At 39.7% G+C, this 13324-nt stretch overlaps 1 pseudogene; it reads right to left on the reverse strand.

Annotated features, from left to right (window-relative positions):
* Positions 1-12219: 12219 nt before the first annotated feature.
* LOC114618286 lies at positions 12220-12638 on the reverse strand (annotated as a pseudogene).
* Positions 12639-13324: the final 686 nt, after the last annotated feature.

The raw sequence follows: 13324 nt of genomic DNA on the forward strand, positions 1-13324 counted from the left end.
TTTAAAACTAGCCAGATCACACAATTGCTGGGCTCTTATCAGCTAACCTATTTCAGCCATCCAATGGTGGCAGAGGACACTTTTTCCAGCCACTCAAGATCTTACATGGTTGTAGCATTCCTCCCATTCCAAAGCCTGGCTGAAAAGCCCCCTTCTCTCCCAGTGTCTTTTCTTCCTGAGACCCGAAAAATCCCACTTTTTCTCCCTCACCTAGCAATTGGCTCTCATCTTTTTTATTGACCAAATCAAGAACCAATTAGGGAACCAGATTTTAGTATCCGCTCCTCTCACTACATTGGTCTCTGTATTTGTTCACATCTACTGTAGGAGGCAGCTTCTCTGATAATGGCTGAGCAAGACACTGATCTAACAGTACAGTAAAATGTCATAAAGAGTTGTACTGCTGGCCTGGAGAGATGGCTCAGCGGTTAAGAGCACTGACTACCCTTCCAGAGGTCCTGAGTTCAAGTCCCAGCAACCACATGGTGGCTCACAACCATCTGTAATGGGCATCTGCTGCCTGAAGACAGCGACAATATATTGACATACATGAAATAAATAAATAAATCTTTTTTAAAAAACAAGTTGTATTGCTATTCGCCTTTGGCAGAACAATAGTGTTTCGTTTTCCTCTAGACTCATGGCCTATCTAGTCTCAGGATCTTCCCAACTGTGGACTCATGGTCTATCTAGTCTCAGGATCTTCGAAACTGAGCAGTGTTGTACATGGATCCCATCTCATGGAGTGGTCCTTAATTCCAATCAGATAGGTATTGATTACTTCCACAAAGTGTATGCCACTATTCCACCAGTGCCCACTGCCGGCAGCTCACCATTGTAGACTGAAGGGTTTGTAGCTGGGTTGATGTTTATCTTTCTAGGCTGATAACATACAGAATACTTTACAGTACCATGAACACTAGTTGGTAAGGGTGAAGGCTCTACACTGACACCAGCTCAACTCCTTGGTCAATAGGTTATGTAGGTGTTGTCTTCAACAATAGGACATTGCCACCAGTTTGTGGAGAACAACCAGTAGCTTCTGTGGTATCCTGGGTTGTTTGGGGGTTTCAATAGACCTCCTTGGCCAACTTGATTAGATGTAACCCTTTCCTGGCACTGGAGATTTCATTAGGTAGTGAGAGATGTCAAGTTGAGACTTCGTCTCCCCATTATTTGGTAATTTCATTTAGATTTTTTTCTTATATGCACATATGTTAAGGAGCTTCTATTACATTTGGTTTCCATATCACCTCTCAAATAACCCTTAGTTTTAGCTGTCCTTTTCTTCATTCTCTTCCCCCCATTTACTCTCTCTTCCCATTTGATATTCCCATTATGTTTCCCTATTCATTCATAATTATCTACTCTATTTTCTGTTCCCAGGGAGATCCTTCCCTCATCCCTAGACTATAACTAACCTCTATGGTTATATGAATTATAACCTGTTTATTGAAGACTTAAAAGCTAACATTTGCCGGGCGGTGGTGGCGCACGCCTTTAATCCCAGCACTTGGGAGGAGAGGCAGGTGGATTTCTGAGTTCGAGAGTTCGAGGCTAGCCTGGTCTACAGAGTGAGTTCCAGGACAGCCAGGGCTACACAGAGAAACCCTGTCTCGAAAAAAACAAAAAACAAAAACAAACAAACAAACAAAAACCCTGTCTCAAAAAAAAAAAAGCTAACATTCACACTTAAGTAAATACATATCAAATTTGTCTTTTGGGAGTCTTTGTTAGCTCACTCAAGATGATTTTTTTTCTAGCTCTATATATTTACCCGTGAATTTCATAATTTCTTGTTTTTTGGGGGGTTGTTTGTTTTTTTTTTTTTTGTTTTTTTTTGGTTTTTTTCGAGACAGGGTTTCTCTGTGTAGCCCTGGCTGTCCTGGAACTCACTCTGTAGACCAGGCTAGCCTTGAACTCTCGAAGTCAGAAATCCGCCTGCCTCTGCCTCCCAAGTGCTGGGATTAAAGGCGTGCGCCACCACCTCCTGGCTTCTTGGTTTTATAAGATTTATTTATTTTATGTATATGTATACACTGTCATTGTCTTCAGACACACCAGGAGAGGGCATCAGATCTTATCACAGATGGTTGTGAGCCACCATGTGGTTGCTGGGAATTGAACTCAGGACCTCTGGAAGAGCAGTCCATGCTCTTAACCACTGAGCCATCTCTCCAGCCCATAACTTCTTGTTTTTAACAGCTGACTAATATTCCATTATGTAAATAGACCACATTTTCTTTATCCATTCATGTGTTGACATCTATTTTCAATTTCTGGCTCTTATGAGTAGAGCAGGAAAGAACATGGATAAGCAAATGTCTATGTTGTAGGATGTGGAGTCCTTTGGGTATATGCCCAAGAAGGGTGTAGCTGGATTTAAAGTAGATCAATTTCTACCTTCCTGAGAAACTGCCATACCAATTTCCACAGTGGTTTTACAAGTCTAGAGTCTCGCCAGCAATGAATGAGCGCTCCCCTTACTCCACATTCTCACCGGCATGAATTGCCATTTGTATTATTGATCTAGTTATTCTGACTGGTATAAGATGAAATATGAAAGTAGTTTTGATTTGCATTTCCTAGATTACTAAATATGTTGAATATTTCTTTGTTTTATCTCTTGAGAACTGTCTGTTTAGATTTGTGCCCCATTTTTAATTGAGTTGTAATTGTTTTCTTGGTATTTAGGGTTTTTTTTAGTTACTCATGTATTTTGGATATATTAGCTCTCTATTAGATATGTGGTTAGCAAAAATCTTTTCCTATTCTGTGAGCTGTCATTTTGTATAAATGATGATATCCTTTACCTTACAGACACTTTTGAGTTTCATGATGTTCCATTTATTAATTGTTGATCTTAGTGCCTGTGCTATTAGGGTTCTCTTCAGAAAGTCTTTCTCTATGACAATGAGTTCAAGACTATCTCTACTTTCTCTTCTGTCAGGTTCAGTGTATCTGGCCCAATGTTAAGGTCCTTGACTCATTTAAAGTTGAGTATTGTGTAAAATAGAAGTATGGATCTATTTGAAGGATCTTCCTTTCCTGATTTAGGGTTAGTGGCTGATTGGCCTTCAAGTCCTCCAGACAGTCCATGAGCATGGGGCTCCTACTGGTAGAAGAAAATAAAAGTGGTCCAGGTCTTTGTTTTGCTGCCAGTTTTGTTTTGTTTTTGTTTTTGTTTTGTTTTTTTGCCAGCTCAGGGGCACGAAGAAGAAGCCAGACATCTTGGAAGCTCACCATCTTTATTACCTTGTTATGATGCCTATCTTTATTTGCCTATTTGCCTATTTGCCTATGAGGGAATCTAATCCCCTACTGATGCCTGTGGAAGCCAGAAGCAGGCACCAAGTTCTCTGGAACCAGAGTTACAGATGGCTGTGAGCTTCCATGTGGGTACTAGGAACCAAATCCAGGTTCTGTGCCAGAGGAGCTCCTAGCCACCATCTTTCCAACCCCTTAACTCCAATTCCTTATAAAGGCATTGTTCTTGCCCTCAATGTCTCTGTATCAGACTGTCAGTAAAGGAAATGGTCATGTGTACAGCAACGGCTTACCTCTAGTCATCTAATCCAGGTTTCCTAACATGACTGGGTACATTGTTTATCACTACTATTATACAGAGTCACAGAAAAGAGGAGGGAAGAACACTACACTCACAACTACGAGAAGGTCAATTTCCTTTATAACTGTTAGCAGAGATATCAGGTCAGGTGTTCTCTTCCTTTAACAGCCCCTTCCCTCAGAACTGACATTTTGTCTTCTGTCACACTTGGAACCATGTCAATTCTTCTTTTTCTCTCCCCATATATATATAGGTATGGGTACGGGTACGGGTACTGGTACAGATACAGATATAGATCTTTCTCTCACTCTGTCTGTCTCAGTTCAGTGCATACTTAAATAGGCATTGTAGTCTAAGCTGTCTTTAAACTTGATTCTCCTGCCTCAGCCTCCTGAGTTCTGGATTATAGGCATGTGCTACTCTACCAGTCTTATCACAAATAATATCATTATTAACCATTCTGAATTCAGCTCATTGATAATTTGCTTAAGGCCTGTCATTTATTGATTAGAATTGAAATTTCTTTGTTTTCAACAGCGTGATTTCTTTATCACAGTCCTAGTGTAAGAATCTCCTACTTGCCGGGCAGTGGTGGCGCACGCCTTTAATCCCAGCACTTGGGGAGGCAGAGGCAGGCGGATTTCTGAATTCGAGGCCAGCCAGGTCTACAGAGTGAGTTCCAGGACAGCCAGGGCTACACAGAGAAACCCTGTCTCGAAAAAAAACAAAACAAAACAAAACCAAAAAAAAAAAAACCAACAAAAAAAAGAATATCCCACTCATTAAATCATACCCCACTTTGGCTGAACTTGTTAGAAGAATAAAGTGTACGCTTCATCTACACATAAACCTGTGATTTCTTAGCCAACATAAGATTTAAAAGACATTTTTAAAGTCACAGTTATAGTGTCCATTTATCAACTCAAAAAAGATTAATTTCAGCATTGTATTTCATTTAGTCATCTGCCTTCTTTAAAAATAGCAACGGATGGCACTAGGAGACAGCTTTTCATGGGTTTGTTTATTGGATTATCTTTAATAGCCTCATTTTCTTATTTTTTGCTGGGACTCAAGCACAGTGCAATTATCATTAATTAACATGCACAAGCACTGATGGTGTCACAAATAAATCTGAGTTAAGAGGACAGATTTGTCATAGTGTCTTGCAAGGTAGGTTTGCCTAAAAGGAAAGGCATGCAAGCCCTCTAGCTTGAAGAACAGAACAGAAAAGAATCTTTTTTTTTTCTTCCCATCTGGTTATAAATATGCCTTATCCAGCCACTGATTTTCCAAGTAGAAAGTCTTTTCCAGGCCCCTCAGAGGGTTAACTTTATGACAAAATGAAAGATTATCTTCCACCATCTGTCACTGAAACTCAGTCCCCATTCTATATCTAAAGCTTTGAGCAAATAGAAAGCAACAGAATAGGTAGACTTAAATGTGCTGGGAGAACTGTTTCATGGACAAATGTGTTTCTTATCTGTCTTCAGAGGAATTTCAAGATGGGCTGGTTAACAGGCCTCTCATTGACAGCTGAAGGGAAGATGAGTGATCACAGGCTGGAGGTGCTTGAGAAAGGAACACACTGCATCATGGGGCTTGTCCTGGGGCTTGACTGGAAGGGAGCAGAGGAGCACCAGGTTCTGAAATGGAAGCTGATTAACCTGAATATCCCAAAAGACCCTGCTGGGGAGGGAGAAAAAAAATGGAATCAGAAACTTGGAGGAACAGCATTTAGCATCTACCCAGGAAAGGCAAGCTGTCCCCTTTAGACAAGGGGAAAGCAAGTATGTCAGCTTCCTGTTATTATACCAAGTACCTGAGATAATCAACTTAAAAGGAGAGAAGTTGATTTTAGTTTCTTTTCTTCCAGGAATAACATGCTTACCCCATTGCCATCTTAGAGTTGAGTTATCATGGGTTGGTAGCTATGACAAGTAATTGAGTGGACTAGTCTAGAGGTAGCTATGTCTGTGGTGATAACAATGGAGCTGTGGACATTTCCTTATGGAATGAAAGACAGGAAGTCATAGAACCCTCATCCAGAAACTCAACCATATTCCTTCCTGCACTTCCCCTTCTGCAAATGAAGTTGGGAGATGCTAGAATATATGGACAGTGGATGGTTAATTGAGAGGGGACTCCATGACACAGCCATAAGGCTGTCACCTATTTTGGGGAATATCTATACTCCTATAACTAACTCATCCATGCTCTATAGGTAAACACAAATAAATTCCTAGGTTTTCAAAGTTGGACTTTGGTGGAACTACACTACTGACTGTCACTGGTGTAGTATCTGGGATGAGTAGATGTTTGCTTCAATTTCCTGATGAAAAGATAAAATAATTGGAGATGTCAGTCCATTGGTAATTAGCCCATGATTGTGGGGTCAATGGTAGGATAACATATCCTGGTTGGTACATCTTTCATAGTGGCCAAGACATGAAAAAGAAGAGAAATTCACGATTGCCATATCTCAGCATAAGCCAATTTTGACCTACTTACCCAAAGATCACCTAATGGCTCTACATGCCCAAGATCAAGTCCTAAGCACATGGATCTTTTGGAGAATTTAAGACTTGAAGTTCCACAGTAGACAAGTAGATGTTACTGAGAGTAGCAGTTGTGAAAGACTTCTCACATCTGGGGTCTCAACTGAAAGGAGAAAGACCATCTGTGTGACAATGTTGTGGCCTTTGTGGATAAAAGACTCAAAGCCTAACATAAAATATGATTGCTCTAACTCCAATATTATCACTTACCAGAAGTTTGCTTGAGTAGTATGTTTTTAGCCTCAATAGGTCACAGGATTTCAGCTTAGACAGGGAGCTGTGTGGATTTCTATTTTTAAAATCATAGACAACTTGAGCAGAGTGATGAGCTATTGGCTTCCCTGATGTGTGTTCGGCTTTCTCTTCCTCCCCATCTGCCTCAGAGTTTGTGTGTTCTTTCTGGAAACAAGGGTGCAGACATGCTTAGAACAGACACTTGAATTTTCAAACCAGAACTGAGCCATAGTGAAACTTGAATTAAAATGAAACACTTGTTAGTGGATGATGCAGAAAAATCTAAACAAAGACACCTACAGTCAGGAAGACAGTCTGTGGTGACATTGCAAAAGACAGTAAATGCCCCAATGCCATAAGAGGATTTTTCCACTAGACAGCTTAGTGAGCATAGCCCCTTAGTTGAATTCTGTCAAACTGAAGAGAGTTCTGGAATCACAGAGCCACAGAACCACAGTACTATCTAAAGCATGGCCATCACTTCCTATATCTAAACTCAAGAAGCAGAAAAAACAGTTCTGAGTCACAGAACTGCTTCAGGCAAACTCCAGAGCAGCCTACAGATTCCTCCGGGGAACTATTTAAAAATCCATTTGAAAATGTTACTTTTATTAGCAAATAACAATACATGTTCATGAGATACAATGTAATATCTTGATATATGTTTATTATAGAATGCATTAATCAAACTGCCATAGAAGTATTTATTTTTTAGTCATAACAAAGAAGAAAAATAAGAATTCTCTCCTTTGAAATAAGCATATTAAATAATTTATAAGAAAGAGAGCTGAAATGTCTAAAGATCAGATAAAAAATTTAGATTTCTAGCCAAAGTATATCTTGGTTACCAACTGAAATATTTCTTTCTAATAAAATCTTCCAGAGTTTCTAAATGATTTCAGACATGGTACATAAACCTTCAAAAGGATCATAGCTCTTTCTCTCAAAACTCAATAAAAGAATTATTTATTTTTCTCTCTATTTCCAGTTAATCCCTGAAATTTCCTAATTTCTGCATACCTTTAACAAAGTATTACTAAAAATAAAATTTAAATACCTCATCAATCCATTTAAACAGAAAAAAAAGAAATCTGAATTACAGATATTTTAAAAGAGATGAACTCGACTTCATAGCAAAAATAAATTTTATTATCTTAAAAATCAAGGTTCTGAGAAAGTAGGTAATGTCCTGGATAGGAATGAGCTGTAATCAGCACAAGATTGCTTTGCACCTTTTCTATGTTTTATTTTGCTTTATATTTTTGCTAAGAAGTTTGATAAGTCTTGTCCCAGCTAGAGTCTGACCTTTAGTCCCTGGCACCCCATTACCATGCTTGGCAAACACAACTTTTTTCACCTAGGGTTTGGGAAGCACACAGAGTTTTGCTATAGGTCTCCAGCCTGAAAGGGATGAAGAGGGGGTAATCAGTGGACACAGGGATGCAGTTAGTTAGGAAAAATAACCATAGTTGATAATCATTAAGTTCATATTTCAAAGTTGTTGAGAAAGAAGATTTTTTAATGTCCATAACATAAATACATCAGGGGTGAGAGCTGTACAAATTACCCTGATCTGATAAATCCACACTAGATCCTATGAATATAAATAATTACTTTATGTCAGCTAAAAAAGTCTATTATCCCCAGTACGCATAAGTCCACAAGTTTGACTCATAGTAACATACATGCATGCATACATACATACATACATACATACATCATACAAGTTTTTTGTTTTGTTTTGTTTTTGTTTTTCGAGACAGGGTTTCTCTGTGTAGCCCTGGCTGTCCTGGAACTCACTCTGTAGACCAGGCTAGCCTCAAACTCAGAAATCCGCCTGCTTCTGCCTCCCAAGTGCTGGGATTAAAGGCGTGCGCCACCACTGTCTGGCGCAAGTATTTTTTTTTCTTTTATTTTAATTTATTTTTTTATTTTTTTAATTTCTTTTTTTTTTTTGAACATGAAATGCTTTTTTATAGCATGTTTTACAAGGGGAGGGGGTAAGAGGGGCCAGGTGGTGGAAAAGTACAAAATCTTCTTGGCCTGTGCCTTGAAACATGTCATGGTCTATACGGTACACTGCCTTGAATTATGATCTACCTGCTGTTCTTCAGAAGATATGGTACACTGCTTGAGTTATGGTCTCCCTGCTATTCTTAAGAAGATATGGTACTCTGCTTTGAGTCTATCTGCAGTTGCTAAGCAGGATCTTGCAGTTGCCAAGCTTCAGAGGACATTGTGCAGGTGGGGAAAGGTAGGGGGTGAGGGTAAGGGCGAGGGTCCTGGCTTCTGGCATCTCCCCCTTCTCTGTTTAGCAAGTATTTTTAAAACATGGGAATTTTTTTTTTCAGAAATTCATTGAGGCAATTTTCAGAGGTAAAAGGCATATAAAACAAGCATTTTGAAAATGCATCAGACCTGACAGACTTCAATTCACAGCTGTACTGATCTGGATATGCTAAGCTCTTCATTCTTTGTCATGTTCAAAATTCATGTCAAACAGAGGTCTTCCTGAAGTCAGGACTTCTCTTTGGTCTATGTGCAGGCTGCTACACCTACCAGTAATGATTTTCCTACATGTTTCTCTTGCTTTGCTTAGAGTCCTCCTAGCTACATGGTCCACAAATGTCCCCCTCCAGTTGTCCTACTGGACCTGCTGTTTGTTGAATAACCAGTCATAACCAATCCCACTTCATTTTGAACCTGACTAGATGACATATGCCTATTGCTCTTGAAACCATACTTGGACATCAGACCTTTTCCTTTTGGAATAAAAAAAAAATGTATTCCATGAAGTGATGAAGTCTGTCTAGTTTTTTTTTCCTGTGTATTGATAATCTTTTATGAACAAAATAGCCAATAGCTAACTGGTACTAGATATTATATTAAATTTATTAGGTAGTTTCACAAGTTTGGATCACATAGTTTCTTTCTCCCTCTAAAGTTCTATTGTTTGAAAGTAGAGCTTTTAGCAGGAGACATGACTCAAAGCTGCTCTTGACTTCTGTCACCATGATCCACATGGCAGGTCACAACTGCCTCTAACAACTCCAGTTTCAGGGGATCTAGCACCTTCTTCTGACCTCCATAGATTCCTGCATACATGTGGTGCACATAAACTCATGTAAACTCTTTTTAAAAAGCAGAGAGTACCACTTGGAAAGTGTTCACTGGTTTCTTGAGTCCTTGAGATATTTCTGCAAAAATAATCTCAGATCATTTTTTTTCCTCCAAATCATCCCAAGTATGTAACAATACTGAAAATGAACACCAATATTTCCTCTTACCATAGGAAATATTTTCATAGTCGTCATGGTACTTGTAAAGTGAAGCTTGCTTTTTCTTCATTGAGTCAGTCATGTTAAAGAAATGGGACATGGTAGCATGGTTTCCATCTGTAGCCCACGTTGATGATTCAGTGCTTAACTACAGTCTACCTGAAACATTTAGACTGTATGCAACATGGATGTTCTCTCTGTATTCTGTTGTTATAGTTAAAGCAAGATTCCCTGATCATATATCTTAGTCCTTAGCTAGGCAACAAGTTGGATTAGCTCCTTAAGAGAGACTTATGTTCTAATCCCCAGTGCCTGTTAATGTTACCTTATTTGGAAACAGAGACTCTGGAGGTTATATTAAAGTATGGTGGGCTCTGCAACCACTGACTGTTGTCTTCATCAGAAAAAGAAGAGATCTGAATACACACTGAGACATATGACTAAACCACACCAACACATACTACACTGCAAACACAACCACGAAGACAGCGGTAGAGCCTGGAGTGACGCAGCTACAAGTCTAGAAGCTTTGAAACTTGCTTTGTGGCTGAGGCTGTAGTTCAGCTATTCATTCTCCTGGTGTGCATAAAGTCCAAGTTCTAGGTTCCATCTGTATCACATGTAAAGGAGGGAGGGAGAGAGTGAGGGAGCAAGGAAGGAAAGGAGGGAGGGAAAGGAAAGAAGGAGAGAAAAAGGATGGGAGAGGAAACAAGGGGGCAGAGATGAAAAGAGAGAGGGAAGGAAGAATTACTTACAACTGCTAGAAATTAGAATACAGGTATGGAACTGACTATCTCCTCAGCCTTCAGAAGGAATAAAACCCTATTGACATCTTGTGTCCAGACTTCTAGATTCCAGTACATGAAGGAAATAAATTTCAGCTGTCTTGAGGTCATCTATAGTTATACGAATTGTTCATATTTCACTTCTGACAAATCTAGTCTTTAAGAGATGTCATGTTTAGGGCTTCAGGAGATGGCTCAATAGGAAAAATGTTGCTGCCTAAGTGTGAGGAGCTGAGTTTAGCTTTTCTTGGAGTCACATAAAAAATTTGAGAGTGTAAGCATATGTCTACAACCCCAGCAATGGGAGAGACAGAAAAGTTCTAGATTTACTGAGAGACCCTGACTCAAAAACCAAGGTAGAAGAGCAATTGAGGAAAACATCTCAATTCCAACCTCTGCCTTCCACTGAGTCTGCATGATGGGTCCATGCCAGCACATGTGTACATAAATGCATGCACCACATACAAGACACACACACAAACACACATACACACACATACACAACCAATCAGCAAAATGAGAGAGAAAGACAGAGAGAAACAAACACACATAGGGAATTTTTAAGTTCTTTGTGCAAAGTACTGTTAGGTACAGATGATTCCAGGAAGTTTGTAAGGAGATTACAAATTAGCTGAGGAGAAAGACATATAAATAGATGGTTTCTTTTTCTATAGTGGAAAACTCTTGCCCTTTGGAATATCCAACACCAAAGAAAAATGTGTTCAATGTCATAGATTCTGTTTGCATTCTTTTCTTAATCTTCCTCTGATTATCAAAATGTTCATTTCAATTCAAGAGATACTTTAACTGCAAACTTTGGAGACAGTACATGTATTACTGACATCATATAAATAATGATGGTACAGGACACATTTGTTCATTTATCTTAAAATTCTAAGGGAAGTATCACTGACATTGTAATGTTTGATAAGACCTTTTGCTTTAGAATATTGCTACAAGCTAAAAGATACAGAACAGTCACCAGAAATCATTTTATGGTGAACAAAAATGGGAAAATAAAAACCAAAGTCCTTGGGATGCAGATTTTTTTTTAAAGGAAATATGAACATATTTTTTAGGGTGCTCAATAGTGAACGTTATCACTTTCTTCATGTGAGGGAGAATACACCTGACCTATGCTGTGGGAGGAACAAGATAAGGGCTCCCAACACGGCCATCAAGTGGCTCCATGAGAAATCCCCATATAAGAGGAAGTTTCCTGCTAGCACTGTCTCAGCTGCAAGCTCCAGCCAAACAGCCACCATTCCCACAGAATCCCTTTGAGCTGTTACTGCCTCAGATGGGAGAATATAAGGTTACATACTTCAAAACCACACAGGACATTAATAAATGGCACCTGGACATAGGCCTAACATCAAATTTCTTCAAATGATAACGGGTGGGAGGGACTGCTACCCAAAGAAAGTTCCTCAGCGACAGTAACATTTATGGAGATCTTGTATCAAAGGCACAAGGGACCAGTGTTACTGTCATCCTACCCTGCCCAGTGGAATAAGTTTGCAGATGAAAGTATACACTGTTCCTGGCTTAAATTTCTCTTGGTTCTTCCTTTTGTTAAATGGTGACATTCTGCCTTTCACCTGTCTTGGCTATCATTTCATTTCTTTTTTTTTTTTTTAAAGGAAGACTAAAAATGGTAGAAAAGAATGAGGAGATGGTGAAAGACAACCCTGTTAAGACAAAAATAAAGATACAAAAATCAGATGTAGTACAATATAATAGAAACTGGCTGAAAATAGTATACGCTAACAGACAATATGATACACGAACAGGGTGGGAGTAGACAGGAGAGGGCAGAGGCCATAGCCTACACCAACAGCCTTTCAATAGACTGCTGAATGGACTGGATCTCCTGCTTTAGTTGAGAGCCTTCTTTGATGGTAACAGAACAGGCGCTGACCAGCCTGGAGACTCCACAGGCCCGTCCTAAAGCCTGCTTGGAGTGCACAAATACATAGGGGACATTCTTGTCTTCACACAGCAGAGAGAGGTGCAGGATGATCTCCAAGGGCTCGGCGTCTGCTGCCATCACAATGAACTCAGAGATGCCTCTGTTGAGGGTTTTGGTGGCTTCATTGGCTCCTTTCCGAAGCTGCTTGTAGTTACAGGACTGCTGAACGAGGTCCAGCAGCTTCTTGGTGAGGTGGGCATCTGCGACGGGATAGGCCTTCGGATTCACATCAGCCTCCGTCATGGCTGCGGTGCGCCGGCCTCGCAGGGACCCGACAACGGCTCACCTCAGACAGACTGAAACTCCGAGCAGAAAAAGGAGCGGAAATCACTTCAAGAGTGGCAGGAAGCGGAAGTCGGGATGCAGATTTTTTTATTGTCAAATAGTTGTAATTGGGTTGATGTTTCTGACTTGGATCAACACTGTCTTAGTTGGTTTAGCCTTTTAGGACAAAATACTGCAAAGTGGAACTATCTTACTAACATCAGAAACTTATTCTTTATACTCTTGCTTACTAGGAAATCTGAGACCAAGGTCCAGTATCTTCCTGGATTTCTATCCATAGTATGTTTTGAGACAGAGTCTCTCACTGAAGCTTGATTCAGCTAACAGCATGTCCCAGTGATACTCCTATCTATAAACATACTGACCAAGCCAAGTCCCTAGGTCCTCTGAAATGTCCATTATAAGAGGGATTGTCTCCTTCATGAGGACTTTACCTTGGACTCTAATCACTCTCTAAGAACAACTAATTGTCAGGTTGCTTTGGGTTTTATTTTGTCTTGATCCATCTGTTCAGTGAGAGAGGAGAGGCCAGATGACTGTCAACTCACTGTACAGTAAACTGATACTATAATGGAATCATGACTACATGAATATGTAACTCAGGGCTTTTAAAAACATGCCATTGTTGTCCTAACACTGCTAAGGAG

This window comes from Grammomys surdaster, unplaced genomic scaffold (genome assembly GCF_004785775.1).
Source record: "Grammomys surdaster isolate TR1022 unplaced genomic scaffold, NIH_TR_1.0 141, whole genome shotgun sequence".
NCBI classification, from domain to species: domain Eukaryota; kingdom Metazoa; phylum Chordata; class Mammalia; order Rodentia; family Muridae; genus Grammomys; species Grammomys surdaster.